Consider the following 22797-nt stretch of genomic DNA (forward strand, 5'->3'; position numbering starts at 1 on the left):
AAGCTTGGGGCGTGCTTGGAGAATCTGGCTAGGAATTTTTTAGCTAGGTCATCAAAGCTTGAGATGGAATTTGGGGGTAGGTTGTCAAACCATCAGATTGCTATCTTTGTGAGAGTTGTTGGAAAGGCTTTATAGCAAACGGCATCTGGGGCGTTGGTAAGGTACATTCTGCTTCTGAAGTTGCTGAGGTGGTGGTTGGGGTCTGTGGTGCCATCATACAGGGTCATATCCGGGAGTTTGAAGTCTTTTGGAATTTTGGTTTTCATGATTTCCCTGGTGAACGGGTCTTGCTCTTTGCGTGAATTTTCTTCGAGATTGGCCCGAGGGGCTTTTAATTTAAGATCGACTTCCAATTGCTGTAGTTTTTCTTCCAATTCTCGACGTCGCCGCACCTCTCTTTGTAGATCTTTTTCGATTTCTCGTTGTTGTTGGGTTTCTTTTTCAAGTTGTTTTAGGCGATCTAGGAGCGCTTCTATTGCCCCCGAATTTGGTGAGTCTTTGTCCTTGTTGGTTTCTGGGGTATCTTGCAGCGTGACATCCGCATTTTTATGCGGTGTTCTATCTTCCAGACATAAATCGTGGTCGTTGTCATGGTCGTCCGCCATGGTGATGGGATGACTTCCAGGTCCCCGACAATGGCGCCAATGTTCCGACGGTTACCTGAAACTAAAGGTCAATCTCGGACGAGATCTTCCGTACTGGTCGTAGCTGGTGTGTCCGGCAGGTGGATGACAGCCGGAGCTGGTACGTCCTACTTGTTGGACTGATGGTGCTGCTGATCCTCTGTCACCGAAGGGTGGGGGTACCTGCAAGGGACTCCGATGCTTAAGTTAGCAAGGGTATTAAGCAGGTTTTATGTAGAATCAGAGTATGAGTTATACCTGGGTGCTCCAGCGTATTTATAATGATGAGATGTGACCTTTTGGATAAGATAAGTTAATTATCTTATCTTATCTTTATCTTTGAGTTGAGGTCAGCGTATCTTCAATGGAACCGCCTTTATCTCTATAGGCTTAGGTTGCCCTAGGATTTGGGTCGTGTTCCTCTGTTTGGGCCCTTTACTGGGCTCTCCTGTCGATTTGGCTGGTGATGAGCGGATAATTTATACGCTTTTTGGCATTGTTTTTAGTATGTTTTTAGTATGTTCTAGTTAGTTTTTAGTATATTTTTATTAGTTTTTAGCTAAAAATCACTTTTCTGGACTTTACTATGAGTTTGTGTGTTTTTCTGTGATTTCAGGTATTTTCTGGCTGAAATTGAGGGACTTGCGCAAAAATCTGATTCAGAGACTAAAAAGGACTGCAGATGCTGTTGGATTCTGACCTCCCTGCACTCGAAGTAGATTTTCTGGAGCTACAGAAACCCAATTGGCGCGCTCTCAACAGCGTTGGAAAGTAGACATCCTGGGCTTTCCAGAAATATATAATAGTCCATACTTTGCCCAAGATTTGATGGCCCAAACCGGCGTTCAAAGTCACCATCAGAATTCCCAGCGTTAAACGCCGGAACTGGCACCAAAGTGGGAGTTAAACGCCCAAACTGGCACAAAAGCTGGCGTTTAACTCCAAGAGAAGTCTCTACACGAAAATGCTTCAATGCTCAGCCCAAGCACACACCAAGTGGGCCCGGAAGTGGATTTTTATGTCATTTACTCATCTTTGTAAACCTTAGGCTACTAGTCCCTTATAAATAGGACCTTTTGCTATTGTATTTTCATCTTTAGATCTTTGAATCTTTGGATCATTTTAGATCTTTTGATCACATTTGGAGGCTGGCCTCTCGGCCATGCATAGACCTTGTTCTTATGTATTTTCAACGGTGGAGTTTCTACACACCATAGATTAAGGTGTGGAGCTCTGCTGTACCTCGAGTATTAATGCAATTACTATTGTTCTTCTATTCAATTCAGCTTGTTCTTGTTCCAAGATATCACTTGTTCTTCAACTTGATGAATGTGATGATTCGTGACACTCATCATCATTCTCACCTATGAACGTGTGCCTGACAACCACCTCCGTTCTACCTTAGATTGGGTGGATATCTCTTGGATTCTTTAACCGGAATCTTCGTGGTATAAGCTAGAATTGATGGCGGCATTCAAGAGAATCCGGAAGGTCTAAACCTTGTCTGTGGTATTCTGAGTAGGATTCAATGATTGAATGACTGTGACGAGCTTCAAACTCACGATTGTGGGGCGTTAGTGATAGACGCAAAAGAATCACTGGATTCTATTCTGACATGATCGAGAACCGACAGCTGAATAGCCGTGCCGTGACAGGTGCGTTGAACATTTTCACTGAGAGGATGGGAGGTAGCCACTGACAATGGTGAAACCCTACATACAGCTTGCCATGGAAAGGAGTAAGAAGGATGGGATGAAGACAGTAGGAAAGCAGAGAGACGGAAGGGACCAAGCATCTTCATACGCTTATCTGAAATTCCCACCAATGAATTACATAAGTATCTCTATCTTTATCTTTATGTTTTATTCATCATTCATAACCATTTGAGTTTGCCTGACTAAGATTTACAAGGTGACCATAGCTTGCTTCATACCAACAATCTCTGTGGGATCGACCCTTACTCGCGTAAGGTTTATTACTTGGACGACCCAGTACACTTGCTGGTTAGTTATGCGAAGTTGTGATAAAGAGTTGAGATTACAATTGTGCGTACCATGTTGATGGCGCCATTGATGATCACAATTCCGCGCACCAAGTTTTTGGCACCGTTGCCGGGGATTGTTCGAGTATGGACAACTGACGGCTCATCTTGTTGCTTAGATTAGGTATTTTTCTTCAGAGTTCTTAAGAATGAATTCTAGTGTTTCAAGGTGATGTCCTTATCATCACCAAAGCTGATTGATTTTCATCAATTTAGCTCTTGAATGCAATGTCCTGCTGAAGCTTGTTCAGCCATGTCTAATTTCTTTAGACTAAAGCTTTAGACTAACATTGCATGATTCCTGGAATTCTCATTAAGAATTTTGATACCTGTATTTTCTTTTTCCACTTAATTTTCGAAAAAATCCAAAAAAAAATTACAAAATCATAAAATCCAAAAATATTTCTTGTTTGAGTCTAGAGTCTCATTTTAAGTTTGGTGTCAATTGCATGTTTCTGTTCTTTTTGCATTCATGCATGTGTCTTCATTAATCTTCAAGTTGTTCTTGATGGTTTCATTGCTTTGATTTTTAAATTCTCTTGACTTGAGTGTTTATGTGTCTCATATGCATTCTCATTTTGTTAGTGTCAGTAGTATACAAACTGCTAAGTTTGCTGTCTTGCATGCATTGTCTATTTGATCTTAGTTGTATTTTGATTATTCCTCATCATTAAAAATCCAAAAATACTTTTAATTTGTGTCTTTTCAAGTCAATAATACAGAGGATTGAACATTCAGAACATTCAGCAGATGAATTATACAGAAAAAGCTGGGTGTTCAAAACGCCCAGTGAAAAAGGGCAAACTGGCGTTTAAACGCCAGCCAGGGTGCCTGGCTGGGCGTTTAACGCCCAAAAGGGTAGTAGTTTGGGCGTTAAATGCCAGAATGTGCACCATTCTGGGCGTTTAACGCCAGGATGGCACAAGAGGGAAGATTTTGTTTTCAAATCAATTTTTTTTTAGTTTTCAAAATGTTTTCAATCAAATGTTTTTCAAAATCAATTTCTTTCCATTTTCAAAAATACTTGCTATCAATTAATGATTTGATTCAACATTTCAAGTATGTTGCCTTTTCTGTTGAGCAAGGTTTAATGTTTGAATCATATCTTTTCTTGTTAGCCAAGTTATTATTTTTTAAAATCAAATCCCTTTAAAATGTTTTTCAAATCATATCTTCTCAATAACATTTTTTTTTACCAATCATATCTTCTTAACCACATCTTTTTTAAAATAGTTTTCAATCAAATCTTTTTGATTTCTAATTTCAAAATCTTTTTCAAAAATCACTTTACTTCTTTCTCAATCTTGGTTTTCGAAAATCAATTAAAGTTTTCCAAAATGTTGTTAAAATCTTTTTAAATTATTTTCGAAAATTTCTTCCCCTCTTCTCACATCTTTCTATTTATGGACTAACACTACTCTTTAATGCACAATTCGAACTCCATCTTTCATTGATAAGTTCGAATTTTCTACCCCTTCCTTCTATTTTTCTTTTCCTCTGACACCTCAAGGAATCTCTATATTGTGACATAGAGGATTCCATATTCCCTTGTTATCTTCTCTTGCATATGAGCAGGAGCAAAGACAAAAGCATTCTTGTTGAGGCTGATCCTGAACCTGAAAGGACCATGAAGCGGAAGCTAAGAGAAGCTAAGGCACAATTCTCTGTAGAGGACCTAACAGAAACCTTCAAAGAAGAAGAACCCATGGTAGCCGAAAACAACAACAATGCCAACAATGCAAGGAAGGTGCTGGGTGACTTTACTGCACCTACTCCCGACTTCTATGGGAGAAGCATCTCTATCCCTGCCATTGGAGCAAACAACTTTGAGCTTAAGCCTCAATTAGTTTCTCTAATGCAACAGAATTGCAAGTTTCATGGACTTCCATTGGAAGATCCTCATCAGTTTTTAGCTGAATTCTTGCAAATCTGTGACACTGTCAAGACCAATGGGGTTGACCCTGAGGTCTACAGACTTATGCTATTCCCTTTTGCTGTAAGAGACAGAGCTAGGATATGGTTGGACTCCCAACCTAAAGAAAGCCTAAACTCTTGGGAAAAGCTTAGAGTGGAAGTCCAAACCTTCAGACAGAAGGAAGGATAATCCCTCTATGAAGCTTGGGAAAGATACAAACAATTAATCAGAAAGTGTCCCTCTGATATGCTTTCTGAATGGAGCATCATAGGTATTTTCTATGATGGTCTGTCTGAACTGTCCAAGATGTCTTTGGATAGCTCTGCTGGAGGATCTCTTCATTTGAAGAAGACGCCTACAGAAGCTCAAGAACTAATTGAAATGGTTGCAAATAACCAATTCATGTACACTTCTGAAAGGAATCCTGTGAACAATGGGACTAATCAGAAGAAAGGAGTTCTTGAGATTGATACTCTGAATGCCATATTGGCTCAGAACAAGATATTGACTCAGCAAGTCAATTTGATTTCTCAAAGTCTGTCTGGAATGCAAAATGCACCAGGCAGTACTAAGGAAGCTTCATCTGAAGAAAAAGCTTATGATCCTGAGAACCCTTCAATGGAAGAGGTGAATTACATGGGAGAACCCTATGGAAACACCTATAATCCTTCATGGAGAAATCATCCAAATCTCTCATGGAAGGATCAACAGAGACCTCAACAAGGTTTCAACAACAATAATGGTGGAAGAAACAGGTTTAGCAATGGCAAGCCTTTTCCATCATCTTCTCAGCAACAGACAGAAAATTCTAAGCAGAACCACTCTGACTTAGCAACCATGGTCTCTGATCTAATCAAAACCACTCAAAGTTTCATGACTGAAACAAGATCCTCCATTAGAAATTTGGAGGCACAAGTGGGTCAGCTGAGCAAGAAAATTACTGAACTCCCTCCTAGTACTCTTCCAAGCAATACAGAAGAAAATCCAAAAGGAGAGTGCAAGGCCATCAACATGGCCGAACATGGAGAGGAGGGAGAGGCAGTGAACGCCACTGAGGAAGACCTCAATGGACGTCCACTGGCCTCCAATGAGTTCCCTAATGAGGAACCATGGGAATCTGAGGCTCATAATGAGACCATAGAGATTCCACTGGACTTACTTCTGCCATTCATGAGCTCTGATGAGTATTCTTCCTCTGAAGAGGATGAGTATGTCACTGAAGAGCAAGTTGCTAAATACCTTGGAGCAATCATGAAGCTAAATGACAAGTTATTTGGTAATGAGACTTGGGAGGATGAACCCCCTTTGCTCACCAAAGAACTGGATGACTTGTCTAGGCAGAAATTACCTCAAAAGAGACAAGATCCTAGGAAGTTTTCAATACCTTGTACCATAGGCACCATGACCTTTAAGAAGGCTCTGTGTGACTTAGGGTCAAGTGTAAACCTCATGCCTCTCTCTGTAATGGAGAAGCTAGAGATCTTTGAGGTGCAAGCTGCAAAAATCTCACTAGAGATGGCAGACAATTCAAGAAAACAAGCCTATGGACTTGTAGAGGATGTTCTGGTAAAAGTTGAAGACCATTACATCCCTACTGATTTCATAGTCCTAGAGACTGGGAAGTGCATGGATGAATCTATCATCCTTGGTAGACCCTTCCTAGCCACAGCAAAAGCTGTGATTGATGTTGATAGAGGAGAATTGATCATTCAAGTGAATGAAAAATCCTTTGTGTTTGAGGCTCAAGGATATCCCTCTGTCACCATGGAGAGGAAGCATGAAGAGCTTCTCTCAAAACAGAGTCAAACAGAGCCCCCACAGTCAAACTCTAAGTTTGGTGTTGGGAGGCCACAACCAACTTCCAAGTTTGGTGTTGAACCCCCACATTCAAACTCTAAGTTTGGTGTTGGGAGGTTCCAACATTGCTCTGAGTATCTGTGAGGCTCCATGAGAGCCCTCTGTCAAGCTACTGACATTAAAGAAGCGCTTGTTGGGAGGCAACCCAATGTTATATTTTATCTATTTTTCTTTGTTATTTTATGTTTTCTGTAGGTTGATGATCATGAGAAGTCACAAAATCAATTGAAAAAGCAAAAACAGAAAGAAAAACAGAAAGAAAAACAGCACACCCTAGAGGAGAACTTGCTGGTGTTTAAATGCCAGTAAGGCTAGCAGATGGGCGTTTAACGCCCAGTCTGGCACCATTCTGGGTGTTTAACGCCAGAAAGGGGCACCAGACTGGCGTTAAACGCCAGGAAAGGGCAAGAAGTTGGCGTTAAACGCCAGAAATGGGCACCAGCCCGGCGTTTAACGCTAGAATTGGCACAGGGAGCAATTTTGCTCGCCACTTGGTGCAGGGATGACTTTTCCTTGACACCTCAGGATCTGTGGACCCCACAGGATCCCCACCTACCCCACCACTCTCTCTCTTCTTCACCCATTCACCACTCACATCCATCCTTAAACAAATAAGAGTTGTGATCCAAGGCAATAAGAGTGTGCTTAAGAACCCTGGACACCTCTAGTTGGGGACTTTAGCAAAGCTGAGTCACAATACACAGATCCTGAGTGGTGAATGGGTGAAGAAGAGAGAGAGTGGTAGGGTAGGTAGGGATCCTGTGGGGTCCACAGATCCTGAGGTGTCAAGGAAAAGTCATCCCTGCACCGAATGGCATTCAAAATCACGTTTTGTACCATTTCTGGCGTTAAACGCCGGGCTGGTGCCCATTTCTGGCGTTTAACGCCAGCTTCTTGCCCTTCTCTGGCGTTTAACGCCAGTCTGGTGCCCCTTTCTGGCGTTAAACGCCCAGAATGGTGCCAGACTGGGCGTTAAACGCCCAACAGCTAACCTCACTGGCGTTTAAACGCCAGTGGGTGCGTCCTCCAGGGTGTGCTATTTTTCTTCCTGTTTTTCATTCTGTTTTTGCTTTTTTCATTAATTTTGTTACTTCTCATGATCATCAACCTACAAAAAAGATAAAATAACAAAAGAAAATAATTACTTATAAAACATTGGGTTGCCTCCCAACAAGCGCTTCTTTATTGTCATTAGCTTGACAGAGGACTCTCATGGAGCCTCACAGATTCTCAGAGCCATGTTGGAACCTCCCAACACCAAACTTAGAGTTTGAATGTGGGGGTTCAACACCAAACTTAGAGTTTGGTTGTGGCCTCCCAACACCAAACTTAGAGTTTGACTGTGGGGGCTCTGTTTGGCTCTGTTTTGAGAGAAGCTCTTCATGCTTCCTCTCCATGATGATAGAGGGGTATCCTTGGGCCTTAAACACCAAGGATTCTTCATTCACTTGAATGATCAACTCTCCTCTATCAACATCAATCACAGCCTTTGCTGTGGCTAGGAAGGGTCTGCCAAGGATGATGGATTCATCCATGCACTTCCCAGTCTCTAAGACTATGAAATCAGTAGGGATGTAATGGTCTTCAACTTTGACCAGAACATCCTCTACAAGTCCATGGGCTTGTTTTCTTGAGTTGTCTGCCATCTCTAGTGAGATTTTTGCAGCTTGCACCTCAAAGATCCCTAGCTTCTCCATTACAGAGAGAGGCATGAGGTTTACACTTGACCCTAAGTCACACAAGGCCTTCTTGAAGGTCATGGTGCCTATGGTACAAGGTATAGAAAACTTCCCAGGATCCTGTCTCTCTTGAGGCAGTTTCTGCCTAGACAAGTCATCCAGTTCTTTGGTGAGCAAAGGGGATTCATCCTCCCAAGTCTCATTTCCAAATAACTTGTCATTTAGCTTCATGATTGCTCCAAGGTATTTAGCAACTTGCTCTTCAGTGACATACTCATCCTCTTCAGAGGAAGAATACTCATCAGAGCTCATGAATGGCAAAAGTAAGTCCAATGGAATCTCTATGGTCTCATTTTGAGCTTCAGATTCCCATGGTTCCTCATTGGGGAACTCATTGGAGGCCAGTGGACGTCCAGTGAGGTCTTCCTCAGTGGCGTTCACTGCCTCTTCTTCCTCCCAGAATTCGGCCATGTTGATGGCCTTGCATTCTCCTTTTGGATTTTCTTCTGTATTGCTTGGGAGAGTACTAGGAGGGAGTTCAGTAATTTTCTTGCTCAGCTGACCCACCTGTCCTTCCAAGTTTCTAATGGAGGACCTTGTTTCAGTCATGAAACTTTGAGTGGTTTTGATTAGATCAGAGACCATGGTTGCTAAGTACGAGGTATTCTGCTTAGAGCTCTCTGTCTGTTGCTGAGAAGATGATGGAAAAGGCTTGCTATTGCTAAACCTGTTTCTTCCACCATTATTGTTATTGAAACCTTGTTGAGGTCTCTGTTGATCCTTCCATGAAAGATTTGGATGATTCCTCCATGAAGGATTGTAGGTGTTTCCATAGGGTTCTCCCATGTAATTCACCTCTTCCATTGAAGGGTTCTCAGGATCATAAGCTTCTTCCTCAGATGAAGCTTCCTTAGTACTGCTTGGTGCATTTTGCATTCCAGACAGACTTTGAGAAATCATATTGACTTGTTGAGTCAATATTTTGTTCTGAGCCAATATGGCATTCAGAGTGTCAATCTCAAGAACTCCTTTCTTCTGACTAGTCCCATTGTTCACAGGATTTCTTTCAGAAGTGTACATGAATTGGTTATTTGCAACCATTTCAATCAGTTCTTGAGCCTCAGTAGGCGTCTTCTTCAGATGAAGAGATCCTCCAGAAGAGCTATCCAAAGACATCTTGGACAGTTCAGAGAGGCCATCATAGAAAATACCTATGATGCTCCATTCAGAAAGCATATCAGTGGGACACTTTCTGATCTATTGTTTGTATCTTTCCCAAGCTTCATAGAGGGATTCTCCTTCCTTCTGTCTGAAGGTTTGGACTTCCACTCTAAGCTTACTCAATTTTTGAGGTGGAAAGAACTTTGCCAAGAAGGCATTGACTAGCTTTTCCCAAGAGTCCAGGCTTTCTTTAGGTTGGGAATCCAACCATGTCCTAGCTCTGTCTCTTACAGCAAAAGGGAATAGCATTAGTCTATAGACCTCAGGGTCTACCCCATTAGTCTTGACAGTGTCACAGATTTGCAAGAATTCAGCTAAGAACTGATGAGGATCTTCCAATGGAAGTCCATGGAACTTGCAATTCTGTTGCATTAGAGAAACTAATTGAGGCTTAAGCTCAAAGTTGTTTGCTCCAATGGCAGGGATAGAGATGCTTCTCCCATAGAAATCAGGAGTAGGTGCAGTAAAGTCACCCAGCACCTTCCTTGCATTGTTGGCATTGTTGTTGTTTTCGGCTGCCATGAGTTCTTCTTCTTTGAAGAATTCGGTCAGGTGCTCTAAAGAGAGTTGTGCTTTGGCTTCTCTGAGCTTTCTCTTCAAGGTCCTTTCAGGTTCAGGATCAGCCTCAACAAGAATGCCTTTGTCTTTGCTCCTGCTCATAAGAAAGAGAAGAGAACAAGAAAATGTGGAATCCTCTATGTCACAGTATAGAGATTCCTTTAGGTGTCAGAGGAAAAGAAGAGTAGAAGACAGAAGTAGAAAATTCGAACTTATCAGAGAAAATGGAGTTCGAATTTTGCATTAAGGGATAGTGTTAGTCCATAAATAGAAGGATGTGAGAAGAAGGGAGGTGATTTTCGAAAATTAAGTAGAAAATTTGAAAACATTTTTGAAAAACATTACTTAATTTTCGAAAATGAAAATGGAAAAGAAATCAAGTGATTTTTGAAAAAAGATTTTGAAATTAGAAGTCAAAAAGATTTGATTGAAAACTATTCTGAAAAAGATGTTGTTAAGAAGATATGATTAGTTTTAAAAAGATGTGATTGAGAAAACATGATTTGAAAAACATTTTAAAAAGATTTGATTTCAAAATTAAAAACTTGACTAACAAGAAAAGATATGATTCAAACATTAAACCTTTCTCAACAGAAAAGGTAACATACTTGAAATGTTGAATCAAATCATTAATTGATAGTAAGTATCTTTGAAAATGGAAAGAAATTGATTTTGAAAAAGATTTGATTGAAAAATTGATTTGAAAAAGATTTGATTTTGAAAAGATTTTGAAAACTTAGAAAAAATTTGATTTGAAAACAAAATCTTCCCTTCTAGCCATCCTGGCGTTAAACGCCCAGAATGGTGCACATTCTGGCGTTTAACGCCCAAAATGCTACCCTTTTGGGCGTTAAACGCCCAACCAGGTACCCTGGCTGGCGTTTAAACGCCAGTCTGTCCTTCTTCACTGGGCGTTTTGAACGCCCAGCTTTTTCTGTGCAATTCCTCTGCTGTATGTTCTGAATCTTCAATTCTCTGTATTATTGACTTGAGAAGACACAAATTAGAAATATTTTTGGATTTTTAATAATAAGGAAAAATCAAAATGCAACAAGAATCAAATAACAATGCATGCAAGACACCAAACTTAGCAGTTTGTATACTACTGACACTAACAAAATGAAGATGCATATGAGACACACAAGACACTCAAGTCAATAGAATTCAAAGATTAGAGCAAGTAAATCATCAAGAACATCTTGAAGATCACCAAGATACATGAATGAATGCATGCAATTGACACCAAACTTAAGATGAGACACTAGACTCAAACAAGAAATATTTTTGGATTTTATGATTTTTTTGATTTTTTTGTGTTTTTCGAAAATTAAATGGGAAAAAAGTATCAAAATTCTCAATGCGAATTCCAGGAATCAGTGCAATGCTAGTCTAAGACTCCGGTCCAGGAATTAGACATGGCTTCACAGCCAGCCAAGCTTTCAAAGAAAGCTTCGGTCCAAAACACTAGACATGGCCAAAGGCCAGCCAAGCCTTAGCAGATCACTGCTCCAAAAGCAAGATTGATAAAAATCAACAAGCTCTTGTGGTGATAAGTTGAAACCTCAGTCCAATGAGATTAGACATGGCTTCTCAGCCAGCCAGATTTCAACAAATCATCATGAAACTCTAGAATTCATCTTCAAGAATTTCGAAAAAATAAATACCTAATCTAAGCAACAAGATGAACCGTCAGTTGTCCAAACTTGAACAATCCCTGGCAATAACGCCAAAAACTTGGTGTTGTTGCCGGATCTTGGCACTGATGTTACCAAAAGCTTGCTCAAAACTTGAACAATCCCCGGCAACGGCGCCAAAAACTTGGTGTTGTTGCCGGATCTTGGCACTGATGTTACCAAAAGCTTGCTCAAAACTTGAACAATCCCCGGCAACGGCGCCAAAAACTTGGTGCGCGAAATTGTGAACAATACTTTTTCACAACTCTCATAATCCTCGGTCATGAGCCCCAAAAACTTGGTGGCTCAATACCATGGCATTACACAACTTCGCACAACTAACCAGCAAGTGCACTGGGTCGTCCAAGTAATAAACCTTACGCGAGTAAGGGTCGATCCCACGGAGATTGTTAGTATGAAGCAAGCTATGGTCATCTTGTAAATCTTAGTCAGGCAAACTCAAATGGATATGGTGATGAACGAAAACAACACAAAGGTAAAGATAGAGATACTTATGTAATTCATTGGTAGGAACTTCAGATAAGCGCATGAAGATGCCTTCCCTTCCGTCTCTCTGCTTTCCTACTGTCTTCATCCAATCCTTCTTACTCCTTTCCATGGTAACCTTGTGTAGGGTTTCACCGTTGTCAATGGCTACCTCCCATCCTCTCAGTGAAAACGATTGCATATGCTCTGTCACAGCACGCGAAATTCAGCTGTCGGTTCTCGGTCAGGCCGGAATAGAATCCATCGATTCTTTTGCGTCTGTCACTAACGCCCCGCCTGCTAGGAGTTTGAAGCACGTCACAGTCATTCAGTCATTGAATCCTACTCAAAATACCACAGACAAGGTTAGACCTTCCGGATTCTCTTGAATGCCGCCATCAGTTCTTGCCTATACCACGAAGATTCCGGTTAAAGAATCCAAGAGATATTCACTAGAGCCTTGGTTGCTTGTAGAACAGAAGTGGTTGTCAGTCACCTTGTTCATGGGTGAGAATGATGATGAGTGTCACGGATCATCACATTCATCAAGTTGAAGAACAAGTGATATCTTAGAACAAGAACAAGCGGAATTGAATGGAAGAACAATAGTAATTGCATTAATACTCGAGGTACAGCAGAGCTCCACACCTTAATCTATGGTGTGTAGAAGCTCCACCGTTGAAAATACATAAGAACAAGGTCTAGGCATGGCCGAATGGCCAGCCTCCCAATGATCTAAGATAGCATAAAAATGAAGATAGCTACCAAAGTCTTCTAATACAATAGTAAAAGGTCCTACTTATAGAGAACTAGTAGCCTAAGGTTTACAGAAATGAGTAAATGACATAAAAATCCACTTCCGGGCCCACTTGGTGTGTGCTTGGGCTGAGCAATGAAGCATTTCGTGTAGAGACTCTTCTTGGAGTTAAACGCCAGCTTTTGTGCCAGTTTGGGCGTTTAACTCCCATTTTGGTGCCAGTTCCGGCGTTTAAAGCTGGAATTCCTGAGGGTGACTTTGAACGCCGGTTTGGGCCATCAAATCTTGGGCAAAGTATGGACTATCATATATTGCTGGAAAGCCCAGGATGTATACTTTTCAACGCCGTTGAGAGCGCGCCAATTGGGCTTTTGTAGCTCCAGAAAATCCACTTCGAGTGCAGGGAGGTCAGAATCCAACAGCATCTGCAGTCCTTTTTAGTCTCTGAATCAGATTTTTGCTCAGGTCCCTCAATTTCAGCCAGAAAATACCTGAAATCACAGAAAAACACACAAACCCATAGTAAAGTCCAGAAAAGTGAATTTTAACTAAAAACTAATAAAAATATACTAAAAACTAACTATATCATACTAAAAACATACTAAAAACAATGCCAAAAAGTGTATAAATTATCCGCTCATCAAGGAGCTCAAGCACTCCATAGGATCTTCAAGAGGAAGAACAAGCCGCCATCACTAAGGTGGACCCGTTCTTTAATTTCCTTGTTCTTTATTTTCTGTTTTTTGAAAAATCATGCTTATGTTTATCTATGTTTGTGTATTGTGATCATTAGTGTCTTAGTGTCTATGCCTTAAAGTTATGAATGTCCTATGAATCCATCACCCTTCTTGAATGAAAAATGTTCTTAATTGAAAAAGAGAAGAATTGCATGAATTTTGAATTTTATAACCGATTAATTATTTTGATGTGGTGGCAATACTTCTGTTTTTTGAATGTATGCTTAAACAGTGCATAAATCTTTTGAATTTGTTGTTCATGAATGTTGGCTCTTGAAAGAATGATGAAAAAGGAGACATGTTACTGAGGATCTGAAAAATCATAAAAATGATTCTTGAAGCAAGAAAAAGCAGTGAATTCAAAAAAAAAAGAGAAGGAGAAAAACGAAAAAAGGGAGAAAAGAAAACGAAAAAAAAAGAGAAAGAAATAAAGTTGTGATCCAAGGCAAAAAGAGTGCACTTAAGAACCCTGGACATCTCTAATTGGGGACTCTAGCAAAGCTGAGTCACAATCTGAAAAGGTTCACCCAATTATATGTCTGTGGCATGTATGTATCCGGTGGTAATACTGGAAGACAGAGTGCTTTGGGCCACGGCCAAGACTCAATAAGTTGCTGTGTTCAAGAATCATCATACTTAACTAGGAGAATCAATGACACTATCTGGATTCTGAGTTCCTAAAGAAGCCAATCTTTCTGAATTTCAAAGGATAGAGTGAGATGCCAAAACTGTTCAGAGGCAAAAAGCTAAAAGCCCCGCTCATCTAATTAATATTGATCTTCATAGATGTTTTTAGAATTCATTGTATATTCTCTTCTTTTTATCTTATTTGATTTTCAGTTGCTTGAGGACAAGCAACAATTTAAGTTTAGTGTTGTGATGAGCGGATAATTTATACGCTTTTTGGCATTGTTTTTAGTATGTTTTTAGTATGTTCTATTTAGTTTTTAGTATATTTTTATTAGTTTTTAGCTAAAAATCACTTTTCTGGACTTTACAATGAGTTTGTGTGTTTTTCTGTGATTTCAGGTATTTTCTGGCTGAAATTGAGGGACTTGAGCAAAAATCTGATTCATAGACTAAAAAGGACTGCAGATGTTGTTAGATTCTGACCTCCCTGCACTCGAAGTGAATTTTCTGGAGTTACAGAAGCCCAATTGGCGCACTCTCAACGGCGTTGGAAAGTAGACATCCTGAGCTTTCCAGCAATATATAATAGTCCATACTTTGCCTAAGATTTGATGGCCCAAACCGGCGTTCAAAGTCACCATCAGAATTTCCAGCGTTAAACGCCGGAATTGGCACCAAAGTGGGAGTTAAACGCCCAAACTGGCACAAAAGCTGGCGTTTAACTCCAAGAGAAGTCTCTACACGAAAATGCTTCAATGCTCAGCCCAAGCACACACCAAGTGGGCCCGGAAGTGGATTTTTATGTCATTTACTCATCTTTGTAAACCTTAGGCTACTAGTCCCTTATAAATAGGACCTTTTGCTATTGTATTTTCATCTTTAGATCTTTGAATCTTTGGATTATTTTAGATCTTTTGATCACGTTTGGAGGCTGGCCTCTCGGCCATGCCTAGACCTTGTTCTTATGTATTTTCAACGGTGGAGTTTCTACACACCATAGATTAAGGTGTGGAGCTCTGCTGTACCTCGAGTATTAATGCAATTACTATTGTTCTTCTATTCAATTCAGCTTGTTCTTGTTCCAAGATATCACTTGTTCTTCAACTTGATGAATGTGATGATCTGTGACACTCATCATCATTCTCACCTATGAACGTGTGCCTGACAACCACCTCCGTTCTACCTTAGATTGGGTGGATATCTCTTGGATTCTTTAACCGGAATCTTCGTGGTATAAGCTAGAATTGATGGCGGCATTCAAGAGAATCCGGAAGGTCTAAACCTTGTCTGTGGTATTCTGAGTAGGATTCAATGATTGAATGACTGTGACGAGCTTCAAACTCGTGATTGTGGGGCGTTAGTGACAGATGCAAAAGAATCACTGGATTCTATTCCGACATGATCGAGAACCAACAGCTGAATAGCCGTGCCATGATAGGGTGCGTTGAACATTTTCACTGAGAGGATGGGAGGTAGCCACTGACAACGGTGAAACCCTACATACAGCTTGCCATGGAAAGGAGTAAAAAGGATGGGATGAAGACAGTAGGAAAGCAGAGAGACGGAAGGGACCAAGCATCTTCATACGCTTATCTGAAATTCCCACCAATAAATTACATAAGTATCTCTATCTTTATCTTTATATTTTATTCATCATTCATAACCATTTGAGTTTGCCTGACTAAGATTTATAAGGTGACCATAGCTTGCTTCATACCAACAATCTCTGTGGGATCGACCCTTACTCGCGTAAGGTTTATTACTTGGACGACCCAGTACACTTGCTGGTTAGTTGTGCGTAGTTGTAATAAAGAGTTGAGATTACAATTGTGCGTACCATGTTGATGGCGCCATTGATGATCACAATTCCGCGCACCAGGTGGGCTCTTTGAGAAGAGGTCGGCTAGTCGGACCTAAGGAGGTCGGTCGCTTTTATCGCCAATCATCCCAGGTCGGGTAACTCGACCCAGGGTATGAACACATATGATTAAGGTATTGAATGCATAAACATGTTCTTAACATTTTTCGCATTTTCACAGAAAGTCTAACATACTCAATTCCCAAACCAAATGTTTCCAAACCCACTTTCTCCACACTTGATTTATGAGTGCTTTCATTAGTCTAAGCTAATCAAGGATTCAAATTAAGGACATTATTATTTTTTGCTTAGAGTTAATGATGTGATAAAGTAAAGAACAAAGGGGTAAAATTGGCTCAACATTGGTTTGCAAAGGATAATGAAAGGGTAAGGCCATATGGGTATGTAAGCTTAGTAAAACAAGGCCTCAATCATATAAGTGCACGCATACATCAAATAATGGAAATATAGAATTAAGCAAGACAAAGATCATAATTTTAGAGAAAAAAGCACACACCAAAAATAAAATATTGGTTGGTAAAATACAACCAATCAAGTAGGCTCAAAATCTCACTGGTTTTGTGTGTTCGAGCTCTAAATCATGTTCCAAAATAATATTTCTTCAAATAAGTTTTTCAAAAAGTTTTTTAATTTAAATTAGTGAAATACTATAAAAAAAGTTTCTTGAAAATGAAAATATTACTTCAACCAAGTAATGGTAATATATGCACAAAATCAAACAAACATGCAAATGTAACAACTAATTTAAACGTTGGTGTTGAGACAGAAAGGTACTAACCCACAGAGATTGGTATCGACCTCCCCACACTTAAAGAGTGCACCGTCCTCGGTGCATGCAAAGCTATACAGGTGGGCGGGGGTTGTGGTTCCTCAGCTGGTGCTCTTAGTAGAGTCTTTCTCTTTATCCTTCCTGGTGGCCATCCTGAAAAGGGAGAAGAGAAAGGGACATGAAGTCAAAGGGATAGAGCAGAGAGGAGGGCAGTATGAGTGATAATCATGCCAAAGTAAAGAAGAATGTCGTTAACACATGGTCGCGACTCTATGAAATTAGGACAACAATGGAAACAGGGCATGATAAATTGAGGCAATTAGATGCAAGATGTTTATTGGCATGCTGGCAAAGACATGAGTAGCATAAATCAAGCATTAAAAGCCATAATAGTGAAAGACCTAAATAAAGTTCCAACACCAACATAAAAATGCATGAAGAAGAAAGAAATAAGAAGGGAAAGAAAAGATGTAGATTTGGGGAAGAAAAGATAAGATATTTGGCTGATTTTGATAAGCTGTGCGGCGTAGGTGACGCGAGTGCGTGGGGCACGCGGTCGCGTGGATAGCGCTTCAATGAAGTGACGCAAACGCGTGGGGCACACGTTTGCGTGAAGTGATTCATGCCTTCAGCGTGAGTGCAGCCTTGCGGCTGCGCAACTCTCTGGTGAAAAACTTATGTTGCCAAAACCTTGGGTGACGCGATCGCGTGGATGGCCTAAATTTGAAAACGGCGCGGACAGGTGGGGCACGCATACGCGTGGCATGGCTTGTGCTTCTAGCATGAGTCCAGCCCAATTCTAGCTCAACTTTCGGCCGTACACCCTTTTTACGTCGATTTTGAGGCACGCGTGGAAGGCATTTTTCCCACATGACGCGGACGCGTCATGGACGCAGTCACATGGACCAATTTGTGCCAAAGGCACACCTCCAGCCACGTTCTCGCGTGACTCTCTGTTCACTTTTATTTTCTTCCCAACATACATATGACGCGGACGCATCATCGACGCTGTCGCGTCGCGTGCTCTCTTGTTTTTTTTAATGCAAAAGGCAATGAATGTCATGCAAAAATTCCAGGTTCAAAATAAAATTCAAAAATAGAGTAAAATGGAGAAGGAATGATCATACCATGGTGGGTTGTCTCCCACCTAGCACTTTTAGTTAAAGTCCTTAAGTTGGACATTTGATGAGCTTCCTATTATGGTGGCTTGTGCTTGAATTCGTCCAGAAATCTCCACCAGTGTTTGGAATGCCAGCATCCTCCGGGGTCCCAAACAAGGTACGTAAAGCCCTTAGGTGAGTTCAAACAGGCTTCAACGCTCCCGGGGTGTTGAATGTCAGAATAGATTCCAGGATCCCAAACTTTACTTTTACACTCATCTTTGTCTTGATCCACATTTTTCCAGCCGGGTGATAAGTAACTTGAATTCTCACTGCAGTGACCAAACAGCTTCCGAGATCCTTTCAATTGAGCTTGACACCAATCCTTGCACCTCAAATTGAAGTGTGAAACCTCATTGAATCTTGTACACCAACTCTGAGTGCGAGTCATTTCCCTTTTACTCTTAAAGACGCAAAGAGCTCTAAGCTGGCCATCTGTTTCAAGTAAACCATATTCAAGTGGAAAATTGAAGAGAAAGGTCAAGGATTTTATCCATTTGAAGTTTGTGTTGGGTGGTAATGGTCTTAGGATAGGTGTTTCCAGTGGTTCTGCAAGCTCTACTCCATTGTGGTCTTCAGTGAATTCCTCCACTTCTTTGCAAATTTCTTCAACTTCTACCATGTCTTGATCAAAATCTTCAATATCTTCCTCATCACTTGAGTAATAATTTGGAGGTTGAGAAAAATCTACCTCTGCATCATCTTCGTATTCACTTAGGGAAGATTCTTCTGTCTCGAAGAATTCACTTGCGGATGCAAATTCATTACTAAGAGGACTCGACTTGTGATCATCATCATCAAGGAAACATGCATCTTGGGTTGTTCTGTCCAATTCTTCATAGGATACCTGCTTTGGGGGTTGTGCACTATCCTCCTTAGCATCAATTGTAACGTCTTCGACAGAATTCTCCACAACTCTGGATTCTGGCGAAGGTTCGGCATCTCCTAAATCATCAACCAACTCTTCTTTTTCTATAATGACAGCTTCCTCTACTTCTTCTAGTATGAAGTTATGCTCTATGCTGTCCACTGCAGTTTCTAGTGTCTTCTTCGTGCTACGTTCTTCATTAGATTCTCCATATGAAGCAATGGGGGTCTGTTGAATGTTCGAATGTCTGGAAGATAATTGATTTATTGCTTGCTCCAGTTGATGAAGCGTTGCATGAAATTGGTTTACTGATTCTTCAAAGCGAACCTGTGATTCTTGGCTTGATGGATATGGACATGGTGCATAGGAGAGTGGTGGTTCTTGGGAGTCATTGGATTGGCGTTGGGGCGGATAAGGATCATATGGTGGTGACTGGTGAAAAAAAGCTTGTGAGTGTGGTGGTTCGAAGCTATGTTGAGAGGATGGTCTCTGCGCATAGGGTGGGGGCTTGTTGGTAACTACAAGGGGGTCCACCATATCTATCAGTTTGGTATGCATTGTAGAATGGTCTCTGTCCATGATATCTTGGAAGGTGTTGTTGCCTCAAGGGTTGATCATATTCTCTCGGCTCCATCCATCTTTGATTGCTTTGACAGTGATGCATAGTCCTGTGATAGCATCTATTTCTTTCAACAAAATTAGAACTAAAATCAAAGCGAGAGGGGTGAGAACTCGTAGTAATTATCAGAATTAAGAAGGGAAAACAAAAACAAATAAACAAATAAAAGAAAAATATTTACAATAACCAATAATAAGGCACACGTTTGCAATTCCCCGGCAACGGCGCCATTTTGACGTTAGGATTTTTGCTAGTAAAGATTTTATAAAAATAGTCGCGTTGTAAGTATAGATTCTAAACTAACAGAAAATCCTTTCGTACAAACGTTTGGTTGTCACAAGTAACAAACCCAATAAAATTTATAAACCAAAGTATTCAAACCTCAGGTTGTCTTCTCAAGGAATTTTAGGGAAGTATGAATTATTATTGGTTATGCAAAATAGTGTTTTTAGGTTTTGAAAAGGTTTTGAACAAGAGAAATAAATTGCAGGAATTAATAAATCAATAACAAATAAAACTCTTGGCAAGGTATGATAACTGGAAGTCCTATCCTAGTTATCCATATCAATGGTGATGAGAATTATATTTTTGCTACCACTAAGTCAACCTCTAACTATGAAGGCCAGTTAAGTGGACAAATTAATTTAACACCTAAAGTCCTAGTCAACTCCCGAGGAAAGACTAGAGTTATAGGAATCTAAATCAATCAGCAAGAATAACAATTATCAATCACGATGAGTTTGATAACTCAAGAGTCACCAATTAATCAACCAAAGCCAAAAGGGAAAAGTCTAAATTATTTATATAAAGAAATGGAAGCAATCATAAGTCTAAAATACCTCAAATTATATTAATTAAGAAAATCAATCCCAACATGGAAAAATTCATAAGCCAAATAGGCAACATAAGTAATACAAGCATTAAAGCATCTGAAAGTAAAAGAGAAATATAAAGTAAAAGGAATATTGAACCTGATGAAGAGTCGAAATCCTAAATCCTCTAAGAGGAATCCTAATCCTAGAACCTAAGAGAGAGGAGAGAACCTCTCTCTCTAAAAACTATATCTAAAACCTAAAATTGTGAGTAATGATTGAATGAATGATTCTGCCCCACTCACAGCCTCTAATATGTGTTTTCTGGGCCGAGAACTGGGTTGAAATACGGCCCAAAATCTGTGCCAGTGACTTTTGTAATTCTGCAGATCGCGCACGTCACGCAGCCGCGTCGTCCACGCGTTCGCGTCACTCAGTGTTTTTCGTACCACGCGTGCACGTCGTCCACGTATTCGCGTCATTCGTACAGCTTCCAATCCTCGCGGTCGCGTCAGGCACGCGAGCACGTCACTGTGATTTCTTCCATTTCACGCGGTCGCGTGAGCCATGTGACCGCGTGACTTCTCGCTGGTCATCTCCTCAATTCCTTGTGTTCCTTCCACTTTTGCACGCTTCCTCTTCATCCTCTAAGCCATTCCTGCCCTGTAATCCTTGAAATCACTTAATACACATATCAAGGCATCAAATGATAATAAGAGAGGATTAATATTAGCGAATATAAGACCAAAGAAGCATGTTTTCAATCATAGCACAAAATTCGGAAGGAAAACGTAAACCCATGCAATTAGTATGAATAAGTGTATGAAAGGTTGCTAAAATCCACTCAATTGAGCACAAGATAAACCATAAAATAGTGGTTTATCACACGCCCAATCCTTGCTTATATTATCTTGTGCATTGGCATGCCACGCCTGGTTGCTCAAGTGGCACGCCTAAGTGTGGTTGAGAGGTTGGCGTGCCACGCCTTCAACTTCGAGTGGCACGCCCAGTCTTCAATTGCCTTCAACCACTTCTCTGGATCATTGTACCAGCGTGCCACGCCATGTTGCTCAAGTGGCATGTCCATGTATTTGTGCACTTTTCAAGCTTGGCGTGCCACACCTGGGTCTTCAAGTGGCACGCCAAAGTTACTTTTTGAAGCTGGCGTGCAACGCCTTCGACACCAAGTGGCACGCCATAGTGGAGGTTCTTCGTGAGATTGTGAGTTGGCATGCGACGCCTTCGACTTCAAGTGGCATGCCCATAGTAGTTGATGGGTCAGGCATGCCATGCCCTACCTGGCGTGCCACGCCCCTTTTATGTCCTCCATCTTGCTTTCTGGAATTTTGTACTAGCGTGCCACGCCCAGTCCCTGGCGTGCCACGCCCACATGCATGCTTGGATCTCCCTTCTGGAATTTAGTACTGTCGTGCCACGCTTAGCTCCTGACGTGCCACACCAGTGCATTTTTGTGGTGTTTGCCCCCAAGTGGCATGCCAGTTTCACACGCCCAACTTCTTGTTTGTCTTCTTCCTATTCTTGATGCCTTTTTCACCTGAAATTCAGCACAACTCATCTCAAAGTAATGTACCATAATATTCATCAAATAATGCATGAATTGTACTGATCAAATGAGATTTGTGCTCTTTTATGGTCTTCTTTATGCAAGAAAGAAGGGTAGATGATGCAAGTCATCAGTCTCTGAGAGGTCTTTGAAGATCTTCGTGATGAGTCTCTTGTAGGTGGCAACTGTGTTCTTTATCCTGAAAGGTATGATTGTGTAACAGTACGTGCCTTTAGGGGTTACGAAGCCATTTTCTCCTTGTTTGGCCCATTCATGGGTACCTAGTTGTATCCCAAGTATGCATCCATGAAATTGAGGTACTAGTGTCGCGAGGCACCATCCACTAATCCGTCGATGTTTGCCAGGAAAAAGGCATCTTTTGGACAAGTTTTGTTTAAGTCCGTGTAGTTGATGCACATTCACCATTATGCCATTCGCCTTTTCTACCAGTATGACGTTGGCTAGCCAAGTCATTTAAGTCGGTTCCTGAATGAAGCCTGCTTCGAGTAAGCCTTGACTTGCTTTTTAACTTTGTTTGCTCATTCAAGGGACATCTTCCTTCTTCTCTGGGCTAGCGGCTTGGCCTTGGGGTTTACGGCTAGCAGGTGAGGCATCGGGTCTGGGTCTATCCCCAGCATGTTAGTAGGAGTGAAGGTGTCAAGGTCTCTATTTTCTTTCAGAGGTTCCACGAGGTTCTTGTTGATGAAGGTGAACTCTTCCTTAGTTTGCCCTATCTCTAGATTTTCCATGTCTCCTTCTAGTTTTGGCCTGGGTTGATCGTCTTGCCGTGCGTCCAGGTCATCTAGGTCGTCTTGCACTGCGACTTCTCGGTCACCATATATTTTTCTTATGGTCCCGTCGTCTGGTCGAAACTTCATGATTAGGAACTTGGTGAATATGGCGATGAAGAGGTTGTTGATTTACTTTCTTCCCAAAATGATGTTGTTAG

General features: G+C 41.0%; 1 non-coding gene across 1 annotated transcript; it reads left to right on the forward strand.

The window, feature by feature from the left end:
* Positions 1–9345: 9345 nt before the first annotated feature.
* Positions 9346–9453, forward strand: LOC112713159 (small nucleolar RNA R71). Its single transcript, XR_003158134.1, has one exon. It is a non-coding gene; the product is annotated as a small nucleolar RNA R71 (small nucleolar RNA).
* The last annotated feature ends 13344 nt before the right edge of the window (positions 9454–22797 follow it).

Source organism: Arachis hypogaea, chromosome 9 (genome assembly GCF_003086295.3).
Source record: "Arachis hypogaea cultivar Tifrunner chromosome 9, arahy.Tifrunner.gnm2.J5K5, whole genome shotgun sequence".
In the NCBI taxonomy this organism is placed as follows: domain Eukaryota; kingdom Viridiplantae; phylum Streptophyta; class Magnoliopsida; order Fabales; family Fabaceae; genus Arachis; species Arachis hypogaea.